We start from the raw sequence: 23675 nt of genomic DNA on the forward strand, positions 1-23675 counted from the left end.
CCTGCTCTGCAGGCATGGGTGAGGTCAGCGTCCTTCAGTCCTGCTTCAGCTTCAAGGAACCAAGACTTTAAACAGAGTAGACAGGTTGTCTTCTCTAAGCAAGGAACTGGAGTTTCCCCAAGGCCGAGAGATCACAGGTAACAGCTGCCGATTAACCTTCGAAGGGCAGAAGGAAGTAGAAACCAGAGGCTGAGGGTTTTGTGTTGCTTTTTTTCCCTCACAGTCCCATGGTCCCACAGGCTTGGGCATAATCTATAAGGACTGGGGACAGATCTAGGTTATGGTCCCCAAGCCAGATGGATTGCCTTCCCCTCTGGCAACCACAGCCTAGTTTTACTGTTCTGAATTCTCTAGTCCCTTTCTCTCCCTTGGGGTGAGCCTGTTCCAGGCCACTCCTCATTCTCTTAAGGCTAGATGACACCCAGTGGAGCCCCCGACTGCCTGGTCTGACAAGCCCCAGCCGTGCTTTCCTAGGAGATGGTCTACATGAATCAGGTGGGAGACGCTGCTAGAAAGTCTGGGGTGGCCATGTTAGAGACAGGTGGGAGAGATGCAGGAACTGGCTTTCTACCTGTCCTCTCTACTCAATATTTCACAGGACTTTTGAGCTTGAGAAGTGAGAGGCAGTCTCTCCACTGCTATCCGGAACGTGGTGTGACCAAGGGAAGACTAATGGAAACAAGGCACCATTTGGTACCTGGGGGGATTTCTAGCTTTGGAACAACTTGGAGAGAGTGTTCTGTTGCACAGGGTGGCCTGCCCAAGAGGACACTGACAATGGGGGCAGTGACAGGCCTCCAGGCTCAACTGGCTTTGCGGAGACCAGAGCACACCATGGAGGCCATATGAGAAGGCCATGAGTGGGCTTGGTAAACACACACGGACTCCTTAGGGACAGCTGAAAATATGCAGGCAAGACTAAGGAGATGGAACGCGGGTAAATGGGTGTGAAATCGGGGCAGCCTGACAGCTAGATGTGGATCTAAATAAGATATGACCTCTTTCTGCTTTCCAGGATAGGTAAGTCTTAGAACCTTGAGCTTAAAGATATGTGGCCTGTTAGGAGTAGCAGAGGAAAACAGATACCTTTTAGCAAAAGTGTGGTTGGTCCCTATAGGGGCCGGAGGCAGTATGGCTAGAACCCACACGTGTCCCTGGAATCCTTTCCAGATGACCACAAGTCAAGGTAGAAGCTAACAGACGACCAGAGCAACTCCCCAAAGGCTGTCCTCTCATGCCCAGGCTCCTCCACTCAAGGCTGCCTCCTTGACATTAGCTGAATGATCCAGATTGAGATCTTTGATCACTCCGACGCTTTTCCCCTTCTGGGAATTGAAAATATGGAACAGAAAGACACAGACTGGACAGCTTTGAAGCTGAGTCAGACTAGTGGCAGCGCCCTCAAGAGGACCTTCGCAGAATTAAAACACCTGTTACTTACTCACTCTATAGAAAGGCTGTGCATAAAGCCTTAGCCGACTCTGCGGTCACCCAGATTTGGGGAGCCATATACATTAGGGGAACATAACTAACCCTCGCTGCACACAGGCCCGTACACAAAGTACCATCTCAATTTACAATCACTTCCGGCTTTAGAATATCTTCATAAACTTTACAAACCTGAAAAACTATATCTTCATAAACTTGCTTCATTTTCTGGTCTCGAAGTACCCTCCCAGTTTGGAGGAGACTTTACTGTCTCCCCTCCACCTTCTAACAATTTACTTCTTGTGTTTTTGATTTTAGCCATTCTGACAGGTCTGAGGTCACAATCCCATTGTGGTGGTAATTTACAATTCCGTGGTGATGAGTGATGAACACCTTTTCTTGTGTTTGCTGGCCAGCTCTGTATGTTTGTTTTGGAAAACTGTTTACTCAGATCCTCTGCCCATTTTTTTTTTAACTGGATGATTTGGGGTTATTTTTGGTGTTCAGTTGTTAAAGTTCTTTATGTATTTTGGATATTAACTTCTTATTAGATAAATCATTTGCAAATATCTTCTCCCGTTCAGTAGGTTGCCTTTTTGTTTTGTTGATGGTTTTCTTCACGGTACAAAGCTTTTTATTTTGGTGTAGTTCCAATAGTTTAATTTTGCTTTTTTTCCTCCCCCTTCACCAAATGAGACATATCTAGAAAAATGCTCCTATTACCAACGTCAAAGAAATTACTACCTATGTTTTCTTCTAGGAATTTTATGGTTTCGGGTCTCACATTTAGGTCTTTAATCCATTTGGAGTTTATTTTTGTATATGGTGTAAGAAAGTGGTCTGGTTTCATTTCTTTGCCCATAGCTGGCCAGTTTTCCCAATACCATTTGTTGAAGAGCTTATCTTTTCTCCATTGTACAGTCTTGTCTTTTTGATTATAGATTAATGGGCCATAAAATCATACGCTTATTTCTGAACTCTGTTCTATTCCATTGATCTATGTGTCTCATTTTTTAAAAATTTTTAAATTTTTATAAACATATAATATATTTTTATCCCCAGGGGTACAGGTCTGTGAATCGCCCGGTTTACACACTTCACAGCACTCACCAAAGCACATACCCTCCCCAATGTCCATAATCCCACCCCCCTTCTCTCAAACCCTCCTCCCCCCAGCAACCCTCAGTTTGTTTTGTGAGATTAAGAGTCACTTATGGTTTGTCTCCCTCCCAATCCCATCTTGTTTCATTTATTCTTCTCCTACTATGTGTCTGTTTTTGTTCCAGTCCCATACTGTTTTGATTCTTAGAACTTTGTAAGTATAGGATTGTGATACAGGATTTGTCAGTAAGCATTGTGATACCTCCAGCACTTTTTAATTGGCCAAAACTTTTCACCACCTTTGGCATGGCTGCCTCTCCCAACAGCCTATCTGTGTCACCTCCTGACTCCCCATCATTCCACAGTTCTGTGTATGACATATGATTGGCTCCACCTAACAGAGCAGGAATGTGTGTTACAGGTTCACAGAATGTGGAGGCTCTGATTCTAGTCTGGCTGGGTAGCTGTGAATCTCTCCCCTCACCTTCTGCCCATACATCCTTCAGAAAAGAAAGTCAACTAAAATAACCCATGCTGGAAAGGACTTTTTTTGGTCAAGTATTCTTTATCATGTGGTTATTTGATTTGCTTCTTTGGAATCCCAAGTTTCTGAGCACATTCAAGGCATACCATTCCATATCACAGGCGCAAACTGTAGAGAAGGGGTAGCTTTGGGGTTCCTTGAGCTGCTCCCTGGCTCTGGTTTTGGTTATTGGGAAGTCTGTGAATAGGTTGTTGTAGGAAGGTATCAAATGGGAGGCAACGTCTTTCAAAGTCTGCTTATTTATTTATTCATTATTCTTATTCTTATTTTTATTTTTTTAGATTTTATTTATTTATTTGACAGAGACAGAGATCACAAGTAGGCAGAGAGGCAGGTAGAGAGAGAGGGAAGAAGCAGGCTCCCCGCTGAGCAGAGAGCGATGCGGGGCAGGATCTCAGGACTCTGAGATCATGACCTGAACAGAAGGCAGAGGCTTTAACCCACTGAGCCCCCCAGGCGCCCCAAAGTCTGCTTTTTTAATTGCAAATGAGCCCTTGACTTTGAGGGGAATAAAATAAATCACAGATCCTGAAAGAGCCTTTCTCTTGGTGGAATGAACCAAGAGCCTTATTCCCACTCATTGCTAAGTGATTGAGAATATGAAAAGCAATGCCCATAGAACCAATAAACCAATAAAAACCTGTCCAGGGTGGTGGGGTTATGGACACTGGGGAAGGTATGTGCTATGGTGAGTGTTGTGAAGTGTGAAAACCTGGCAATTCACAGACCTGTACCCCTGGGAGTAATAATATATTAAATGTTTATAAAAAAATTAAAAAATTAAAAAAAAAACCTGTCCACCTTTACACTTAATAGCTCCCCCCAGTTTACAGAGAATATTGGCTTATTTCCAGCCTCTTTCTTCCCTCCCCCAAATGATCATTTCACCAGACCTCCACGTGTAGGGCATATGTGGGACATGAACTGTTTGGAGAGGGATGTGGAGATCATGAGTGGCTCAGGTTGGGAGCGCTGGACACAAAATTGGAAAACATATTTCATTTCAGGACACTCTGAGCACAAACCCCACAGGACCTGTGAGAAAGTTCACACTTCATGTGGGTGTGAATGTGTGTGTGTGTGTGTGTGTAATTTTATTTTATTATTTTTTCAGTGTTTCAGCATTCATTGTTTATACACCACACCCAGTGCTTCCCACCACCAGGTTCACCCCACCCCCTCACCCCCCCTCCCCTCTCCTCCAAAACCTTCAGTTTGTTTCTCAGAGTCCACAGTCTGTCATGGTTCATCTCCCCCTCCAGTTTCCCCCAATTCACTTCTCCTCTCCTTCTCCCAATGTCCTCGTTGTTATTCCTTATGCTCCACAAGTAAGTGAAACCATATGATAACTGACTCTCTCTGCTTGACTTATTTCACTCAGCATAATCTCTTTCAGTCCCATCCACGTTGATACAAAAGTTGGGTATTCATCCTTTCTCATGGAGGCATAATACTCCATTGTATATATGGACCATATCTCTTTTATCCATTCGTAAGTTGAAGAGCATCTTGGCTCTTTCCACAGCTTGGCAACTGTGACCATTGCTGCTATGAACATTGGGGTACAGATGGCCCTTCTTTTCACTTTGTGTTTTAATCTGAGGTTGTTTACCAGAGCTCTGTTTGTAAAGACAAACAGGACTTTGAATTAATTAGCTCTTAGGTTTGGTTAGCTTCTGCTGAAAAAGTACCCTTCACATGTGCAAAGTTAGGCTAAGAACCAAGGTTATATCCCTAATTATCTAAGTATGTTAATTATGGCAAGGAGAATGGTAGATGAGCCATCCAGGCAGCTTGAAATGGAAAATCTGAGTGTGGTGTATTTTATTTATCAAATGCTGAAGCAGACTCTAATGCTATCTAGCTTGGACCTTCACTTAAAAAAATTTTTTTTATTATGTTCAGTTAGCCAGCATATAGTGTTTCATTTTTTGATGTAGTGTTCAATGATTCATTAGTTGCATATAACACTCAGTGTTCATCACAACACGTGCCCTCCTTAATACCCACCACCCAGTTACCCCATCCCCTGACCCACCTCCCTCCATCAACTCTCAGTTTGTTTCCCAGAGTTCATAGTCTCTCATGGTTTGTCTCCCTTTCTGATTTCTTCCCCTTCAGTTTTCTCTCCCTTCCCCTGTGGTCCTCCATGCTCTTCCTTTTATTACACATATGAGTGAAACCATATGATAATGGTCTTTGCTTGACTTATTTCACTCAGCCTAATCCCCTCCTGTTCTAACCATGTTGATGCAAACGGTGGATATTCATCCCTTCTGATGGCTGAATAACATTCCATTGTATATGTGGACCACAACTTCTTTATAGACTTCACTTTGGACACTCATGAGAAATTCCTTGAACATAATTCTCAAAGGTACCCTGACCTCAAGTACCAAGGTACTTGACTGATGACCATCAAGTGATGAGGAGATTGTCTAACAGTTTTTCCAACTATAAATTGATTTGCCTTTTTAGCTCTCTGAAGAGTCATCTGAGCCAGATAGAAAATTCTCCCTCCACATCACTAGGAATAGTGACATGGAATAAAGGAGCCAGATTACCATCTGGATCTCAGAAGTTCCTCAGTACCATTCATGCGCCCAGCACAGCCCAGATGCATTCTCTCCTAATGGACGGTTATAAGCTGGGCTGGATTCTGTGTGTATGCCAGATGTACTGATGTGAGGCTAAACACCACTTTTATCCTGGGGGCTTTCCCTTTTGGGAGGTTGGAGGTATCTGGTCTTACAGACTTGGTACAGCAGGTCAGTCTCCTAAGGGCTTTCCAGCAACCAGCCTTGGGGGAGATTAAGAAAGGTAACCCAACCTTTGACCTATGGGAATCTCACAGAATTAGGCACTATCTCTACAGCAGGTAGTAACCACTTTTCAATGATGAGGTACCTTCGTTATATCCATATAGATGTCCTCTTTCCAAGCCTCTGTGTAGTGAATTTTGTTGCAGTTGTGGTCATGGGGGACAGAATAGGTATCTTCTCTGAGGAGGTATAGATTTCTTTCGAGCCTTGACTCTACAACAATCATCATGTAGTACAGGGACACCGCAATCTGAAAGTGTAAGAAATACTATGGTAAATGTGTGGATGGATCCACAGGATTGGTGTCTGAGAAATGGGTGCAAGGACACTGGTGATCTGCTCATCGGTGAAGGATGAGCCCACAGTCATCATCTCGGGCAAAAGGAACACCACCTCCCCCCACCATCCTCTACACGCAGAAGTCTGCAAAAGTCCCGGGGAAGAGCAGTTGGTTGCAAACAGCAGAAGAACTGGAGTTGTCCTACCTAAGAAAGGTCATGGGAAGAAATAAAGAACCCTCCTCCTAGGGAGGGAGGCAGCTGTTTCCAACTGCTCAACTGAGACACATGACCATGTTTCTGGGTTCTCAGGACACTGATTAAAAATCCTTGAGATAGGTCTCTTCTGCCTTATTGATTGCTGGTGGCCACCAAGACACTGTGCATGGTGTTGGAATAAAAGCAAGTTCTGCACGACAGACCCATGTAAGTAATTATAATATAACCTGCCTGGGGCTATGGCAGAGGTTTGTGCAAAGCTCTGCAGGAGCAGAAGGGGAATTATTAGCTCTTGTCCAAGAAGTTAGGAAAGTGTTGAAGTGGTGTAAAGTATGTGAGCTGGAACCTGAGGGGTGAGGTGGAAGTCCTCAGGTAGACCAGGAGCCAGGAGAACTGTCCAGGAAGCAGGACCAGTAAGCAATTGCCTTGGGGGTGGGGCACAAAGGGAGGCACAGTATCAGCATAGGGGGACTGGAGGAGACTTTAACAGGAGCTCCAGGCCAGTTCTGCAGGGCCTTCATTGCCATGCCAAGCATGGTGGATTGAAATCCACTGGGCATAGCCAAGTCAGCAAAGTGCAATGAGCAAATTTGTAGTCCTTTCCTGACTGGTCCTTTCTCTACATCTGGAGCCATAGCACTGGGGATGTTTATTCAGACAATGAATGTTTGATATCTGAGGATTACAGGTAGTATTGCCTGGAGGTTCCTTTTATAAAACCTTTATTCTGAATACACTCTTGCTTAACCCTATCCACCCTGGCTCATTGTGATTAAGCTGTGTGCAGGAGTTCCTATAATCAGCGAAGTGGGTGGGATTATGGACATTGGGGAGGGTATGTGCTTTGGTGAGTGCTGTGAAGTGTGTAAACCTGGTGATTCACAGACCTGTACCCCTGGGGATAAAAATATATGTTTATAAAAAATAAAAAATTATATAAAAAAAAATCAGCGAAGTGAATCAATCTCAGTAAAGACATACTAACTGAGTGGCCCGTGGGAGGGTCCTTCCTTCAGATGATGGGAGATGCTAACAGGGCAAAGAAGACATCCTGCCTCCCAGTCCCTTCTTACCAACATCTTCTAAGCCCAGGTACCTGTACTCATCTGGGTCTATCTACTCAGCTAAGGGCAAAGAGAACCCTTCTCCTTGCACAGGTATCACTGGAGCAGCTCCTTCTATGCTGTGAGACTGTAGACTACTTTAAATAACTCAGCTGGCCAAGTACATCAGAGAAAGAAGACTTTGAGTAAAGCAGATATAATAATGTGGGTGGGTCTTATCCAATCAGTTGAAGGCTATAAAAGAAAAGACGGAGGTACTCTGAGAAACAAGGAATTCTGCCTCCATCCTGCCTTTGGACTCAAGCTGCAACATCAATTCTCCTTGACACTAAGTTCTTCCCTCTTGAGCCCAAGAAGAAGAGAGCTTCTCAACTCCCACATGGGTGACTATGGGGTCTACAGATCAGTAGGCCATATAATTGCTTGGAGTCCTATGGGGTTGATGCTCTGGAGGGGAAGTAAATCAATAGGCTGTGGCAGAGATGGTTAAGAATACTTAAACTAAGAATGCAGTTTCATTTAGATTGAGAAGGAAACAGCATCCCCCTAGCTAGGCACTCATAAAGTACAACTTTGCGTGGACACACAGCACTGAGCGCCTTAGCTGAGACCTGAAATCGGACCTCTCTATGGCTCTGCCTTGGCTCCAATGTCCCCCAGAAGGACCCAGAACTGACTACTAGTTGGTGCTTGGAAGGCAATTCTAGTCACCGCTCTTCTGCCAGGAAATCCCCAAGAATTCCTGAGGCTTAGGGACTGACCCTTAAACAGTGGGTCATGAGTCCTCCCTTGTTCTAGGGTCAGATGTTTTATAGGGTCATGTCAAGAAAGTCACAGAGGTCCGCGGTGAATGATCTGCATCAGCTCACTGACTGTCATTTACATTTGTGACTTTCTGAAAACTTGGGAAGTATACAGGGAACTTGAAGCAAGTTCTATAAAAATTGGGCTCTTGTGGCCTTTTGGATGCTTGTTTCAGAGTGGTGGGCATATCTCAGAAATATAAGCCACACGGAGCCCTTGGGGTAGAGGTTATCTCCAGCTAGTGATGGGAAGAGGCTAACCCAGGGCTGATGGGCAGTCTGTGTAGCTGTATAAGCTCAGGGATGTGCCCTCTCTTCTTTTCCCTGCGTTTTTGGCAGTCTAAGCTGGGAGCCCGGTGCCCTCAGATCTTGGATATGCTCTCCTTCCTTTTTCTACCACGATGTCTACAACAGGTGCACAACTTCAGTGTCCCAGACCCCACAGCCTGGGTGAAGAGACAAAGGCACATTCACATGTATGCTCACAGTCTCAGGGTTGCTGCACTGCCCAACTCCAGGGTCAGCCCAGACATCGCAGTCTGTGGAAACAGCGCCCCCTGGTGTTGCGCCCTGTGCCAAGTCCAATGCTTGGCTTGCCTATCATGCATCCTTCTGCTGGTTCCTCTACGGCTCCTCTGCCTCCCCATCTTCCTTGATATTTCCAGGGATGTCTCTCCTTTGAACATGAGTAAGCCTCTCATGTTCTACTGTTCTAACTTCTCAGTTCTGGTCTGCAAGGCCACATAAGTGTGGGACTCACCAGCCACTCCTGGCCCCAGGGCTCTGTCTCCTGGTATTCTCAAAACCTATAATCCTAGTCCAATCAGGAGAAAAACATCAGACAGATACCTATTGACAGCTGTCCTACAAAATATAGAGCCAGAGGAGACTAAGGCAATGTCACATACCAGAGTAAGGAGTGGTGACGGGTAAGTGTAATGTGGTACCCAGGATTGGATCTTGGAACACAAAAATGACATTAGTGGGAAAATTTCTAAGAGTCAAAAAAATTCTGTAGTTTGGTTAATAGCATTTTCGTAATAGAAATTCTGTCCTTTTGATTAGTAGCAATATTGATTTGTTTTGTTTTGGTTTGGTTTGGTTTGGTTTGGTTTTTAGTTTTGATGGAACTACCATAGTTATGTTTGAGTTAATGCTAGAGGACCCGGTGAGAGGTACACGGGAACTCTCCGTACTATCTCTGCAGTACATTTGACAACTTCAACGAAATGGCCGAACGGCACAAACTGTCTATGCCAGTTATTGCTTTATTGCTTCTTGCCTCCAAATTCATCCTTGTAGGTTATTGGGTGAAAATAGATCTGGACCCTTTAAACATTTTTTTTCCTTTGCCAGACGACACTGAAGCTTCATCAGTAGATGGCACTAGAGAGGCATTTCAGGAAGAGAGTAGTTTGGCTTCCAGCACCGGGAGCTTTGGCTCTGCTCGGCTTGTGCAGGGCAGGTGGAGGGGAGGGAGATGCGCATCTCTAGCATAGACACTGCAACACCTAGTGACCAGCAGCTTCTGCGCCCGCCATGGTTTTGTAGCAGAGGGCCTCCAAGCCTTGCAATGCAGGTGGTTCCTCCAGGGCTCAGACCGCACTGTGCTCAGCAACCAGTAGCATCCAGCAACCAGAGTCTTCCCTTGAGACTACTTCTTGGGCAGCATTTGGAGAAAAGAGGCTCTGTTGACACCCATCCTGGTGAGGACCTTTCCCAGCGATCCTCCTCGGTATCATAAAAGCAGTATGGTGCTCAGACTGAGGTCCCAATGCAGAGACAAAGCATTGTAGAAAAAAGCCATGAAATATGAAGCCCAAAATACCTAAGTTTGAATCCCATTAGGAGCTCTGTCTCCTTGAACAAATTAATCTTGTTGTGCCTCTATTGTGGCATTAAATCACATGTTTTTGAGTTACCGCTTGTCCTCCCTAACTGTATCATTTTCTCTCCCTTTCCTTCTCCTCTCTGGCTCTCTCTGGCTTTTAATCTATTTCGATCTCTCTGATAGATTTCTTTATTCCCCTGAAAAGATATTCCCCTTGTCTCAAAGAACTTTTCTGGAAACCACATATGGTCTGTGTTGGTTCCCTCCCCCGAGCCAAGTTGGCTACTTTGCAGAGCCCAAAGTTCAAGGCTCCTACATGCTGATGGTGGCCTTGAACTCTGGCCCAGCTCCCTGTCCAGGAGAGTGTAAATCTCGTCTCCTTTGGCCTTACTGCATTATCACCAAATGATGTCTTCCACTAGCTACCTGAAGTTGGGAGTCTCCTCCTGGCAGCCCTCCTCACCCTTGGCAGAGGGCTCCGGGCAGTGGATAAGTCCAGGCAAAGACCAGCCCCACCTGTCTTAGAACAAGAGAGTCCCAAGTGGGCAATCTAGGGCTGTGTGCGTGCAGTATGAAAGAGGGGACGGAAGCGAAGATGGGTAAACATGGAGAACAGTCCACAGCAGTAGCACATTTTAACTGCCACATTTTAACTGTCACCACCCATCATCACGCTGGTATCTCTGTGCCTGCCTACCTTCTCCCTCCTTTTTTGCCATGCCCAGACTCTCCAACTGCATTCTGTTGGCCTTCAACTCCTGCTGGACCTTGCTCCAACAGTTACTCTGTGTCTCCATGATCTCTCCATTCATTCTACCTACAAACAGATACATCTGGTCATTGTTTTTTAGATTTCATTTAAATTCAAGTGAGTTAACAGAGTGTATTATTGGTTTCAGGGGTAGAAGGTAGTGATTCATCAGTTGCATAGAACACCCAGTGCTCGTTCCATCAAGTGCCCTCCTTACTCCCCATCACCTGATACATCTTCTCATGCCCGAAAACGGATTTTTCTGAACCCTGCTCCTGTCTTCTGTGTCTTCCTTCCTTGCCACCAGTCACGCCTGAGGCCTTACAGGATAAATTCAGCCACCCTCACCAGCACCGTTATGATCACCACCAATGCCTCCCTCCACCACACACACACCACCCCCTCCAATGACACTGACACCTTCCTGGTGGACATGTCAATTTCTTGATATCTTTGCAATATCTGACATTGTTCAGGATCCTCTCATTCCTAAAACTCTGCTGTGGCTTCTCTAATACTATTTCTACTTTTCTTCTTCTCTGCCTGCTGCTTTCTCTCCTTCCTCCCTGTACTGTCTGAAACGAATGGGCTCATAGCCAAGCATGGTTTCTCTGGCTGGCTTGCCACAGCTGGCCTCCACCATGCAATCATTTACCAGACTTTGTCAACTCTTCTTCCAACATTTCCTTGACATCCTTTCCATACCCACGGCTACCACCCCGATTACATAACTAAACCGTTGCAATCTTCCCCTTATTCCCACTCCTGTAAAATACGCTCTTGTTCTGTGTGATTCAGAGATTATGTCAACCTGCACAATTAATAAATTCCTGGAATCTGACATTATTTTTAATTTGCAACTTTCTCTTTTGGGAAGTGTCTGTTCGATCCCTTTGCCCATTTTTCTATTGATTTGTAAGGGGTTCTGGACACAAGCTGTCTGTTGTATGTATGTGTTAGCATTTTTTTTTCCAATGTGACTTTCCTTTTCACTCTTAATGATGTCATTCAATGAAGAACAGTACCTAATTTTAATGAAATCCCATTTATCTATCTATTCGCATGGTCAGTAATGTTTCTAGAATATCTAAGAAATATTTGCTTCTCCCAAGACCATGAAAGCAATTTGCTAGAGTAAGAAGCTTTATTGCTTTACCTTTCACTTAGGTCCATGTTCCAACTGAAACAGATTTTTGTGTTTTGATGTGAGGTAGGAGGAAAGGTTCTGTTCTTTCATGTGAATAATTCATTTATTCCACCCATATTTACTGAGAAGACCTTATCCCGCTTTGTATTACAGGGGCTCTTTTGCCATAAATTAAGAGACTGGGCATATGCATCTTCACATTGGTCTGTTTGTCTGTCTTGCACTAATACCACACAGTCTCATTTACTGCCACACATAATAGTAAGTCATGGTAAAAGGTAGCTCAAATCCTGCAACTCTGTTCAGAATTATCTTGATTATTCTTGACTTTCTTTCTTTCTTTTTGGAACGGTCATGTAAGCTTTAGATTCAGTTTATCATGAATTAGCTTTTCATGTATCTTTATGAAAAATCCTTTTAAGGTTTTGGCCAGGATTGTATATTAAATTTCAGTTTGAGGAAAACTGATGTCTTTAGCATAGGAAGTCTTCTAACCCATAAACATGGCATATCCCCTTATTTATTAACACGTTTCCATTTTTTCCTTAGTGATATGTAGTTGTCTACACACACTTGATTAGATTCATTCCTAGGTTATTGATAGTTTTTGAATGATATCATAAAGGCACTTAAAATCATTATTTCAGAATTATAAGACTTCAAGCCTTTTAACTGGGTTTTTTCTCTTAACAGGCATCTGTGAGAGGAGTCATGTGCTGTGGGAAGGGACACCAGCACCTCAGCAGGGGCCCTGGTCACATCTGCTCCCCGCACTGTTCAAATAGGTAAGTCCTGACTTCCTCCAGCCCTCCTGTCACAGGAGAATTAGAGGTTTGGTGCTCTCTGAACTTTCACAGGTGTGTGGTCGCCCACAAATGGGGGAGAAGTACACCTCCATGCTGAGGTCTCCCTGCCTTCTTGCCCTTTGGAGGGAGAAGCTGGTCATGGGGCCCTTTCTCCCGACATTTTCTAGTATGAGAATCCTGAAAATTTTTTCATTTTTCTCAAGGAGTATATACCAGAAACAACAGAACAGATTGATGGCAAAATGTGCCTGTAATCTCATTACCAAGAAATAAGCATAGTTACATGTTTGCTTATATATATATATACACACACACACATATATATAAGTTTATATATATAAATATATAAATAATAAAATATAAATATAAATTATAAAACTTAATATAATATAAATATAAAATATATAAATATTTATTTAATATTTATATCTTATATATAAATATATAATCATATAAACATATTATGTAAATATATAAACATACCTATAAATATTTTTTATATTATATATTATATAAAATATCTTTATATATTACATATATATTTATATACAATATATAAATATATAATAGATATGTCTATATAAATATATAATAGATATGTCTATTATATATTTATAAGATATATAGAAATAGATATAAATATATGTATTTATATATAAGTAATATATATTTTATGTTTATATTTTATATTATGTATAAATATATAAAATATACAATATAATATATAATATGATATAATATATATTCTAATATATTATATGTATTATAATATATATAAAGTATATATATTATAATATATATAAAATTTTAAAATATATAAAAATAATAAAAATTTTTATATGTGTTTGTGTGTGTGTGTGTGTGTGTGTGTGTGTATATACACACACATACCCCCAAGGGGTGTGGTGCCCAATGATCATGACATCACACTCCACATTTTTAAACTTCCTTTTTTTGTTGTTGCTTTTATGCCCAGTAATATGTAGTGAACTCTTTCACATGACTGAGGAAATATTTCCACAACTCTTTGCCCCAAAGGCTTCAAAGCATTTTCATTGTGAATACAGCACATTTTTGCTTACTAATTCTTGACCAATGGACTTGTAGGCTTATATTTTGCTATCAAAGGATTCCCCTGGAACTAAACCTTCCTGTGTGTATGTGACTATTTCTTTAGGAAACATTCCTGAAGTATTGTTGCTGGTTCAAAGGGCACACATTTTTTTTAATTTGATTTTGTGAGGATGCATTATCTTTCTCAAAAACTTCAGTAAACTTAAAAATGCTGGATATATTTTTAATTTTCTCTACTTGGCAATAATCCTTTTATGGAAATTTGTGATTTTAAATCAAATGCAATTTTAAAAGTTTCAGTTATGTTCGTGAAATATTTACTTGTTTGTAGGGAATGTTTCAGTAATCCTTTGCAATGGGTTCGCACTCCCCAGAGTGGGGAAAGAGTGAAAACACGCATGTTTGACAACCTCTCCATGGCAGGTCTTTTCAATATATGATTTTGTTTGAGAGGTTTAGGTGTGAGAGATGTAAGTATTCATCTCACCTCCATTTTACAGATGAGGAAACTGAGGAATGAACCAAATTCTTTGTCCTTTTGCTCACCTTGCCGTGATTTCTCTCTAACAGTGACACCAGGGGGCAATCATATCTCCGAGTGTCCCCACTTGCATTCACAGTTGGTGTCCTTCTGCCCCTCAGGCTGGGCATAGTCTGGGTACCTGGCTCAGGAGCAAAGCCTGGGATGGCACCAGCCCCCTTGGTGCCATCTGCCAGCTGTCACTGTCCAATGTGTGACCTACCCAATCACACATGGCAGTACTGGCTGGAGCCAACGAGGTGGAAATATCTGTAAATCTCACATTTTTCCATTTAATCTTTATAACACTTTCCCAAAGGAAATCTTATTATCTGCATTTCAAGTGTATCAAAACTGGATCTCAGATTATGTGCTTATCTCCTATTAAGCAGTTCATATATGACAAAGCTAGTCTCTCCACATTGAAAACACGTGATGCTGCCTGTCGAATGAAAGAGGGGACGCTGTCCACGTGGTTCTGCATTTTCCTCCAAACCAGTGAAACCATAAGAAAAAATATCCAGCATCTTTGCATAGAGTGACCACAAGCATGTGTCCTGGTGTCTTGGTGGCTGGCCACACTCTGACTCATTCTCATGGCCAAGCCATGGACCACTCCTTCCCGCTCAGATCTTTTCCTGTTCTCTGCAAAGCCCAACTAGAGCAAGCAGTCTCTGTCCCTGTGGGGTTTCCCATCTCTGCCTGGCAGACTGGGCTTTCCCCCGCCATCCAATCCTCTCCTTCCCCCAGGGCAAGACCCATACAGCTCCATCCTAAGGAGCTGCGACAGAAGGTCATGGGGCTTCTGACTGAGGGCAGCTTTTCCTGGGGCTGCCATCATCATTCTGGTTCACAGGAGGACATGGCCGCAAGCTCCATAGAACCTTGGATGCTTTATAGTATGGTGTAGTGTAGTGAGGAGATTTGAAGTCACACAGACCCCATTCTGACCCAGCCCCCTCCTTCTCCTAGAGCTATGGTTTTGTGCAAGTTACTCATCCTAAAATGGGAATAATCGTCCATACCCCTCAGGGTTGTTCTAAGGACTAAACAAGATAGGGCTACTAAGAAGCCCAGTGCCTGGGAGGTGTAAGTACTCAGTAAAAATGGTAGCCAAGAGGGGCGCCTGGGTGTCTCAGTCGGTGGAACATCTGCCTTCAGCTCAGGTCATGATCTCAGGGTCCTGGGATCGAGCCCCGTGTGGGGCTCCCTGCTCAGTGGGGAGCCTGCTTCTCCCTCTCCTCCCCGTTCCTGCTCTCTGTCAAATTAAAAAAAAAAAAAAAAACTTGAAAAAAATGGTAGCCAAGAAACAGGTGAGGGGTTGGGGCTGCATATGCCCCTTCTCTGAGGTTCTCTTGGTCAGTAGGGAACATTTGCAGCACGTGGAGGTAGAGATCCAGAAGTCTGAAGTCAGACAGACATCCTTTTGGCTTTAGGCTCTGCTGTTTATTGGCTGTGGTGACTTTGTGTCTCTTCTTTTCAGGCCCATAGAAAGTCTTTATAAAACTCAGGGTCTTGCCTATGTATAAGGCTTTAGGTACATATTTCCAAATTGCACATAAGGACCTGTTTAAAATGCCAGAAACGTTAAGACACTCATAAGACTGCTGAACTTTTAGTATCCAACACACCTACAACATTATGACTAATGGAATCCGTAAGGCCACTAAACGACAGCCTGTGTTATTATTTACAGCCGTCCTCGCTTGTATTTGAACAGAGAAGCATAATATTTCTTCATTTTATGGACCAGATCGGGGTTACAAAAGGGCTTGCTAACCCCATGCATTCCCTTGTTGCCTGGGTCTGCATGACATGTACAAGTCTTGGAAACCTGGCCCCCAACAGCAGGGGCTGCCACCTCTCTCCCCGGCTCTGGGTCCCAGCTCTTGCTTTCCTAGGTGCTAGTGACCGACTGGAGTTTAACAGTCAGTTGGGGTCTTGGACCGCTCAAGTCCTGCTGTACTTTGAAATCCCAGTTGCAACCAAGGGCTTAGAAAAGACCAAAACCCCAGGTTGTCAAAGGCCCCTTCTCTTAAAGGGATGAATTAAAGGCTTTTTTCCTTTCCCTTGTCCTTGCCAGGGTTTGTGTCCATCCTATTCCCAGAATAAAGAGTGTCATTAGGCTTTCATGCCAACAATTGTTCCCCAGTTTGTACAAAGAGATAGCTTGGTTCCAGACAGGAAAACCATAGCCTCAAATCTACAGAGGGTGAGAAGCTTGCATGGGAACAGCCTGTGTTGGAATTCAGAAAGTCATGACAGGCTGGATGGAGACTACAACTAGCTCAAATGATGGTTCTGTGGGAGACAGAAAAAAAGCCCCTTCCCGTGGAGTCCAGTGGGTGCTCGGTTTGATAAACAAATGACACCTTTATCCTAATAAGGAAAAAGTACCCCTCCCTTTGGGTGGAGGCTGTGCCTGGGTAGCACTTCAGGAATGAAGTCGGGGATGGATTACAATCCCATTTACAGTCACCAGATATAATTGTGGAGTGCACCACCTAGAAAACCATACATGGCCGCCGTAGTTAGAGTAGATGAGATGGAATTATGGGTGTCTTCATTCCTCATTACATCTTTTTGAAGTCATAGTGTCATTCTCATTTTATGGAGATGGCAATTGGGGCTCAGAAAGATGATGGGATCTGTTAATAAAGTGTCTCTTTAACTTGAAAAACCAGATCACTCTTTATAACACTATATTGCCTCTTTGCATAAAGCCTTTAAAGAGCCACCATTTGCCCACTTCTGCAACTTTCTTCATTCATATTCTCAGGGCACAGCAACTTGAAGAATAGAAAACCCAGCATCTTTGCATATGGTGTGTTCTTTTCTTTTCTCTGAGAGGCCTAGCTGGAGTAAGCAAGCCCTGAACCAGTGGGGTTTCCCCTCCGGTTGGCTGGCTGGACTTCCTCCACAGCGCCCCTCCCTTCCTTTGTGGGGACACACACAACCCCATCCTGAGGAGGCCATGGCGGTGTGAGCTAGATGATGGCTGTCCAGGGGCCGCCTACATTGTTCTGGCTCGAGGGTGAACACGATGGCCGGCTCCATGGAGACTTGGAGCAGTAGTGAAGAGGCTTCTTTGCAAATCTTTCTTTAGGAATCAGACTTGGTTCAGATATCATGTCTGCCTTTTCCTAGCTCTGTGGTCTCATGTCCATTGCTCAAGCTCCCTGAGCTTCAGTTTATATAAATTGGGATTAAGAATTCCTATGTCCTAGGAATCTTGTGACAAACCAGTGAGATCACAGGCACAATGACAAGAACTCAGGGTGTAGTGGGGAAAAAACCCTGGGAGCTTAGGAGCCAGATATGCCCCATTTCTGAAGACAGCTTTCATCAAGAGGAAACATCACCCTCGTGAGATGGCGAGAAATCAGAAAGTCTGGGGTCCTACCATTCTTACATCACATCCCTGTCCAGCCACAGCCCTCTCCTGTCATTACCATGGTCTCTGTTTGCAGATCCACTGATAAGCCTCCATTCAGCCTGCCGCCCAGCACAGCTGTAAGGCATTTGATATATATGTTCAGACTGGCCCATGAGGACTGTTACATGTGAAAAAGGATAGGCAATCTGCATGGCAGTTGTAGAATCCCTTTGACCCAGTGGTGCTGTTAAACAGCTTTGTATTTTTTTTAAAGATTTTATTTATTTGAGAGAGAGCACGAGCTGGGAGAGGGAGAAGCAAGCTATCTGCTAAGCAGAGATCCCAGTGCAGGGCTCGATCCCAGGGCTCTAGGATCATGACCTGAGCTGAAGGCAGATGCTTCACCAACTGAAACACCTAGGAGCACCTCTTTATCACTGTTTTATTGAAACATTCCAAAATACTTTCTCAAATTGTGGTTAAAATGGCACAATTGGACTTGATCAACATTTTGAACAAATTCTGACATCTCATTTGCATTTGGGTTTCTCAGAATAACATCATCTCCATCGTGTCATGCACACGCACATTGCAAAAATGTCCCATAAGGTACAACATTCCATAGAGATAGTGACTTTTTTGCGGGAGTAGGCGCATTATAAATTATGTAATTCGTAATTCGTTAGAAGGGCAAATTGCAGACACTGCCTCTTAGGAAGGGCTCTGCTCGTTCTTGGCCTTGGCCCCTTCCTAGCACTGGGTCCTGAGACTGAGGCTTTTTGATGAATCTGCTCTGGCAGGCATCTGTGAGCACCCATGCAGGACATAGTGGGACGGCAGGGCTGGAAGACGGTGCATCGGAAGGGCTGTAGCCAGGTCTGCTCCCCCAGCCCCCAGTGCAGGGAAGACCAGGAGTCTGACTCCATTCCCTAAATCAGGTGTGCCCAAGGTTAGCCCTGCATGGCCCTTCCAACACTGGGCTGCTGCTTAGAAACGGGACAGTCCCCCCCTGGCTGTTCCTGGGGCTTCTCCCTCCACTCTTGCCCTCCCAGGAGGAAAATGGACCACAGGGTCTTGTGCCAGAGTTTCATTATTAAAGACCCCTTTGAAAGACCTTTCCTCATTTCCCCTTTTCCCCCCACAAGTAATGCTTCTTATATAAAAATCAGAAACTAACAGAGCGCCTGGGTAACAGAGCGTCTGCCTTTGGCTCAGGTCACGATCCCAAGGTCCTGGGATCGAGCCCCACATTGGGCTCCCTGCTTGACAGGAAGCCTGCTTCTCTCTCTCCCACTCCCTCTGCTGTGTTCCCTCTCTAGCTGTGTCTCCCTCTGTCAAATAAATAAATAAAATCTTTATTAAGAAAAAAAAATCAGAAACCACGGATGGACACCTCTCTCTCCACATATACACACACATATTGCCAGCATTTTGGCTACCCAAAAAAGAACATGTGCACAGCATATATGCATTATACATATTTATATAAGTATTAATAATACATGTTATTATATTTAGCCCCAAAGTCATCCAGTAAGTACTTTTTGGTAACTTTTGTTGTACCTTCAGCTGTGAACAGTTATTTAATATATTTAATTATATAAATTAATTGAATACATTTCCTCATTTAGTTGACGGCTTTATTATATGCCACCATTTAGAACCTCCCATATCACCTCAACAGGTCACCTTCTAGGGGACGTTCCATGTGGGGTTTTTTCTGCTTGTCGGGTTGGTTGGTGCTGTTCTAAGCAATGTCTCAGTGATAACTCTTGCTAAAATCGTGGCCCTCCTGATTTTTTTTTATTTTTTTAAAGATTTTATTTATTTATTTGGCAGAGAGAGATCACAAGTAGGCAGAAAGGCAGGCAGAGAGAGAGAGGAGGAAGCAGGCTCCCTGCCGAGCAGAGAGCCGGATGCGGGACTCGATCCCAGGACCCCGAGATCATGACCTGAGCCGAAGGTAGAGGCTTAACCCACTGAACCACCCAGGCGACCCCCTCCGTATTTTGATGCCCACATGAAACAGTGGCTCCTCGGTTTTAAGAGACCCATGCATTGCTGGTGGCTGGGAAAACAGTGAGCGGCTGGGTCAGGATCTATCCCCGGGCTGCCATTGACCAAGTGGGAGGCGCAGGGCTCCAGGGCCTTCCCATTCCACTTCCGAGGCTCCCCCACGTGGGGCTCAGGCCAAGTTACTTCACCTCAGGTTCCTCACCTGCAGAATGGGGTGACGCCCACCTCAGAGCAGTGTGGTGGGGATCCCAGGAGCTAATGTCATAATGTATTTGGCCCTGACCCTCGCGGATCCTTTGTAAGGAAAAGCAACAATAGGGAAAAGAATGAGGCAACAGAAAACACGGTAACATCACATGAGGTTTCGACTTGATTTCAACACATTGTCTTGACACGGAGGAAGTATATTTAGTTTTTATGATCCTCCATTGCCTCATCGTGAAACCCAGAAAGTAGTATCTGTGTGACGGCATTTTGGGAGGATTGAATGAAACGCCTGAGTCTGGAATAAGTGTCTAGTGAAGCATAAGTGCTCAAGAAACCCGTGACTGCCAAGGCGTGGGCCACTCTGTGGTAGGACTCGGGGCGGGGGGGGGGGGGTGAACGGGAAGAGTCTTAGGGTCCCCTTCTCTTCCCCTTCTTTTTCCCCAAAAGGAGGCAAATTTAATTCACGTTGTGCAGAAGAAGGAAATGAAACAAAACCTGGAAAGGGGCAGATGGGACTCTCAGGTGACCTGGTGTGTGTTTGCTAGGGCTCAATCCCCACTTTCCGGTTACTGGGTTTTCTTTGTGTAAGAACCTCCACATTCCAAACAAGGAAACTACCCTGGAGACGAAACAGACACTTTGGGAGGCCAGTCTGTCCGCTGGCTCAGCTGACAGAATCGTGGCAGAGATGATTTCTTTCTCCTGGGAGATGGTACAGGAGGAGAGGAGCTCCTTCGCGGCAAGTTCTTGCAGACCAGAGAATATGTTATGCAGGGTTAAACCATCTGCTAGCCATGAGCCTGGAGCGGGAAACCTAGAGCCTTTCCTCCCCTCCGGTCGGGCCTGACCGCTTTCCGACATTCCTCCCCTCCACCCTCAGGCTTTTACAGCCAGGCTCACCCGGGGCAAGCTTGCACCCATGTTAGCCCGGTTTCCCAAAGCCAGGATGCCGGGGTCACCGCGGATGGACAGTCACGGGTGTTGGCTCCCCCTGCAGGCGAAAGGCGTTTAACGCAACTTCCCTCTGGAGCTTCACCACTGGGGTGCAAAGCAGGGTGGCCCCACTCCCAGCCCCGCTAGAAAGGCTTTGATTGCACATTCTCTTTAGTTTGACTCGCTCTTTGGGGGGGCACCCTACTCCTATTTCCCTAGCCACTTTTCTGCACAATTCTCTGCACAGCTGCATCAGAGCGTTTTGAGAAGTCCCTGGACAAGCTACACCCTCCCCGTCCCCCCAACTTTGCCACCAATCAGTGTCCCAGACCAAACCTTTGCCCTCTCTGCAGGATTTCCTTTCCTGTTCAATATGGTTTCCTAATCTGTAAGCTGTTAATAAGTAAGGTCTGGATCCTGATATGTGACTAGAAGTAAAAACAGCAAAGTCAGCCAAGTCACTTAAACAGGAGGAGACGTTGCTTTGAACCCAAAGGATCCTGGTTTCAATGGTCACTTGAGCCCCGAAGCACATGACTGGCCTCGCTGCCAGGGAAGGGGTTTCGGCTATGGCTAAGCTGCCAGAGGGATCTAATCTGACCTGGTAACTTTAATAGCTTTGCTACGGCGCTTGGTTTTACAGCATGGGTGATACAAGGTGACTTCTGCTCAGATTAGCCTTGTACTCCACTGCCATTCTAAGGATGTGGTACGTTTTCCCACTGACCCCGAGGAATGGAAGAGAAAGCAATGGAGTCTGCCATATGTTGGACTTCAGCCCCTGGAAAACGCCGACGTTGGCTGCGGCCAATGCATCTGGGACAGAGTCATAAACCACAAGAGATCTCAGGAGGCACCGGGGCTCAGGAGACTGAGCGGTAGCACCATTTCCCTGGCTAGAGGGGCCCTATCTGGGAACCACACCGCGGAGAATGCCACGCTGCACACCCAGGAGGGAGGACGCCATCTTTGTAGGTGCAGCAGTGGGAATCATGAAGGCAACGGATGCCTGGGAGGTTGGGAATGACATGATCCCTCAAGTGTTTATGAATTCCTGTCCTGAAGGCTCACTCTTCCCCCTCCCTGGAAAAAAAGCTCATTGTGCCTCCCAAAAGTCACATTGGCCCCTCAGACATATACAGCCATGGCAGAACCAATCTGAGGGCATACCTGACTCCACATGGGCATGTGTGAGCTGGGGAATCACAGAGAAGGTCTCTAGTCAAAATGGACTTGAAGCCCAGGGCCACCTGGGTTCCAACCCCAGCACCACCGCTCATAAGTCCTGACTGTGGGCAAGTCAGTTATGTTCTCTGAACTCCTATGTCCTTGTGTCTTAAATCGGAGTTCTATGCCCCACCCCCTGCACAACTCTGTTGTTGCACAACTGGCATGCACAGGAAAGGCTTGGTGAGCACGGAATCCATCTTCTCCTGTTCTCCTGCTGATCAACAGCATTAGTCAAAAACCTGAAGCTTATTTCTCTGAATTTTCTGCAGTTTTAAATTTTGGGTTTTTTTTTCTTTATTGAAGTTACACTTTTCTTGCAAAAGCTATAATGTCAGAGAACTAAACCGAAAGGGATACATCTGTCTATAGTTGAATCGTCTTGAGATAATCACCATTCATGGTTGGGTAAATATTATTTCAATTTCTTCTAAAAATATACCGCTTTAGACTTATTTTCACATTATGTCCTGTTTCACATCCTATTCCATTATGTACTATATACCACATAGAAGAAGACCTGCTTCCACATACCCCCACCTGAGCCTTCTTTGCACACACTGAGTCTTTTCTAATGTCAGGAGTCTGTGTGGTTCTCTGCTAAGGTGACCAAGACTGTGAGGGATGGAGGACAATCTACCAGGAGAGGATGTCATCAAATCTGCTCCCCAGCCCAGGAACCAGGTAAAAGCCCCCAACCCCGCCCAGATCCCCAAATCCCACAGAATCCAGGGACACTTACTTAGCTCTGTCCACAGATCTCTTCCTCGGGTGGTTAATACCTATGGTCTCTGCTTTCAGGCTTGTCATTCCTGAGGGAAAAGCATGACATGGCCCCATGTGTCTCTACTATCTGAGCACAGGAACTTCTTTTCTTACTTTATTATCCAAGTAATGCATGCTCATACAGAAATGCTACTAAAAAAAAAGAGAAATTGTCCATCAACCCATCACCCGATAACCACGTTAACATGTAAATAAATGTTTCCATAATTCACATGTGCATGCACACACACACACTTTTGCAGATTTCACAATGGATAGAGATTTATTTTATGGTTACTGCACACCTTTTACTGTGCTAAGTGCTGGAAGAACAATTAAGGAGAGGTCTGTGTCCTTAAAGATCTTATAGTAATAGAGATAAACATACAAACCAACAAAAATTTAGAAAATGAGCTTGTGTATACGATTTTTACAAATGTGATGTCATATATCAGCCCTAATCAGTAAACACTGTTCTATCACATGATTTAATAAGGTTTTATTGTTTTCCGATATATAGATATGCCATATTTTCCATACCTTGTCCTGTTATACTTAGAAAATCTGTCATTTGGGGTTGATGTTCAGTAACAGGTACGAGATAAATATCCTTGAATGAAATCATGTTTCTTTTTTTAAAGATTGTTTATTTGTTTATTTGAGAGAGAGTGAGATGGAGAACAGGAACAGGGGAAAAGGTAGAGAGAGAAGCAGACACCCCGCTGAGCAGGGATCCTGACTCTGGATTCCATTCCAGGACCCC

General features: G+C 44.4%; 1 long non-coding RNA gene across 1 annotated transcript in view; it reads left to right on the forward strand.

The window, feature by feature from the left end:
* Positions 1-23675, forward strand: part of LOC116578415 — a 28991-nt gene continuing 5316 nt past the window's right edge. Inside the window, exons 1-2 of the long non-coding RNA XR_004280865.1 lie at positions 1-137; positions 12682-12773. This is a non-coding gene — a long non-coding RNA (uncharacterized LOC116578415). The remainder of the gene's footprint in view (positions 138-12681; positions 12774-23675) is intronic.

The sequence above is a fragment of the Mustela erminea genome, chromosome 18, assembly GCF_009829155.1.
Source record: "Mustela erminea isolate mMusErm1 chromosome 18, mMusErm1.Pri, whole genome shotgun sequence".
NCBI lineage: Eukaryota > Metazoa > Chordata > Mammalia > Carnivora > Mustelidae > Mustela > Mustela erminea.